Raw genomic sequence first — 3,110 nt, 5'->3', positions numbered from 1 at the left:
AGCGGAAATGGGATGGGTATTCCAGCAAGGGTTCAGCTACCGTTCAGTCTCAAGCACAGCAGCAGCGCAAGAATAGTGATCACCAGAGCCGAGTCAGCCAACTTCTGGTGGTCAGGGGCAGGGTGGATATCGGGGAATTCACCCAATGTGTAACTAATGCAACAGACACCACGGTGGTTAGTGCAACGAGGGACGTTGCCAGAGGTGCCTCAAGATGGGCCATGAAGCTAAGGATTCAGGAGCCCACGGCCTGCAAATCGGAATCGCCAGCAGCAACAGCAAGCAGAAATCCTATGCAAAGAAAAGATTGTTCACATTCCTCGTTCTGGTCAAAAACCTCTCGAAGTTCAAGGCACCAAGAGTGGTGCTGTGGTTGGCATCACCTCTTTCTTGAAGGCTCGGAAATGTTTGCGGAAGGGCCGCACCGCAATTTTGGCTCTCGTGACTGAGGCATCAGTGAAAGAAAAGAAGTTGGAAGACCATCCAGTTGTACGCGACTTTCCTCAGGTGTTTCCTAAAGATTTACCTGGTCTACCGCCTCATCATCAGGTCGAATTTCAAATCGAGCTCGCTCCAGGAGCAGCACCCATAGCTCGAGCACCGTATCGCTTAGCTCCACCAGAATCGGAAGAACTATCGACGCAGCTACAAGAAATCTTGGATAAGGGATTTATCTGTGAAAGAACTCCAGAATCGGGAGCTACAAGAACTCTTGGATACCAATTATCTGTGAAAAAGAAGGATGGCACCTTCAGGATGTGAAATTGATTACCGTGAACTGAACAAGGTCACAGTGAAGAACCGCTATCCTCTTCCTCGTATTGACGACTTATTCGACCAGTTGCAAGGGTCGAGCTACTACTCCAAGATTGATCTAAGGTCTGGTTATCATCAGCTGAGAGTCCGCGAGGAGGACGTCTCCAAGACAGCATTCAGAACTCGCTACGGTCACTACGAGTTTCTTGTTATGCCATTTGGGCTTACGAACGCGCCTGCAGTTTTCATGGATCTTATGAACAGGGTGTGCAAACCCTATCTTGACAAGTTCGTCATTGTCTTCATCGACGACATTCTGATCTACTCCAAGAGTCAGGAGGAACACGAGCAACACTTACGACTTATCTTGGAACTTCTTCGAAAGGAACAACTGTACGCCAAGTTTTCAAAATGCGACTTCTGGCTTCGTGAAGTCCACTTCTTAGGCCAGGTGGTGAACAGGGATGGGATTCATGTCGATCCATCCAAGGTAGATTCGATCAGGAATTGGCCAGCGCCTCGCACTCCAACGGAAATACGCCAATTCTTGGGTTTGGCGGGTTACTACAGGCGGTTTATCAAAGACTTCTCCAAGATCGCACAGCCGCTTACTATGTTGGCACAGAAAGGTGTTACCTATCGTTGGGGTAATACACAAGAAACTGCCTTTCAGTACCTGAAGGATAGACTATGCAGCGCACCTATTCTCTCATTGCCAGAAGGCACGGATGATTTTGTGGTCTATTGTGACGCGTCGATACAGGGACTTGGTTGTGTATTGATGCAGCGGGATAAGGTTATTGCTTACGCTTCTCGTCAACTCAAGGTTCACGAACGGAACTACACGACGCACGATTTAGAGATGGGAGCTGTTGTTTTTGCACTTAAGATATGGCGACACTACCTGTACGGTACCAAGTGCACAATTTACACCGATCACAGGAGTCTCGAGCATATCTTCAAGCAGAAGGAATTGAATATGCGTCAGCGAAGATGGGTTGAACTTTTAAACGATTACGAATGCGCTATTAAGTATCATCCAGGCAAAGCCAATGTTGTGGCTGACGCTCTCAGTCGAAAGGACACGCTACCTAGACGCGTACGAGCCTTGCAGCTTACTATCCAGTCCAGTCTTCCTGCACAGATACGTGATGCTCAGGTGGAAGCATTAAAACCAGAAAACGTCAAGGCTGAAGCTTTACGCGGCTCAAGGCAACGAATAGAACAGAGGGAAGACGACGCCTACTATGTAACAGGACGTATTTGGGTCCCACTATACGGCGGTTTACGAGAACTTGTGATGGATGAAGCACACAAGTCTCGCTACTCGGTACATCCAGGGTTGGATAAAATGTACCACGACATTAGAGCTACATATTGGTGGCCTAGCATGAAGGCCCACATGGCAACTTACGTCGGTAAATGTTTGACTTGTGCGAGAGTCAAGACAGAGTACCGGAAACCCTCAGGCCTACTTCAGCAACCCAAGATACCACAGTGGAAATGGGAAGAAATTTCCATGGATTTCGTTACAGGCATACCTAGATCCCAGCGTGGGAACGACACTATTTGAGTGATCGTGGATCGACTCACCAAGTCTGCTCACTTCCTAGCAATCAAAGAAACAAACAAGTTTTTCACACTAGCAGACCTATTCGTAAAGGAAATAGTCTCGAGGCACGGGGTGCCCACATCTATCATTTCGGATCGCGATGCACGATTCACGTCAGAACTAGGGCAAGCAATGCACAAAGCTTTCGGCTCTCGATTAGACATGAGCACAACTTATTACCCTCAAACGGATGGGCAGTCTGAGCGCACGATCCAAACCCTAGAAGACATGCTTCGGGCATGTGTTATTGATTTCGGCATCAGCTGGGAAAAACACCTCCCTTTAGTGGAGTTTTCGTATGATAACAGTTACCACACCAGCATACAAGCCGCTCCATTCGAGGCATTGTACGGGCGTAAATGCCGGTCACCTCTCTGTTGGGCAGAGGTGGGGGATAGTCAGATTACAGGACCAGAAAATGGTAGTTGACGCTACTTAACGAATAGCACAAATACGACAACGCATGGCGACAGCTCGTGATCGCCAGAAAAGCTACGCGGATAAGCGTAGGAAGCCATTGGAATTTCAGGTCGGGGACCGGGTTTTACTTAAAGTCTCACCCTGGAAGGGTGTGGTTCGTTTTGGCAAACGAGGCAAACTAAATCCGCGGTATGTCGGACCGTTCGAGATCATTGAGAAAATAGGCAAAGTGACCTACAAGCTAAACCTACCAGCTGAACTCGGTGCAGTTCACAATGTATTTCACGTGTTTTGAATCTGAAGAAGTGCCTGTCAGATGAGA

Source organism: Helianthus annuus, chromosome 16 (genome assembly GCF_002127325.2).
Source record: "Helianthus annuus cultivar XRQ/B chromosome 16, HanXRQr2.0-SUNRISE, whole genome shotgun sequence".
NCBI lineage: Eukaryota > Viridiplantae > Streptophyta > Magnoliopsida > Asterales > Asteraceae > Helianthus > Helianthus annuus.
The sequence above is the reverse complement of the archived record's forward strand: the minus strand, read 5'-3'. Positions refer to the sequence as shown.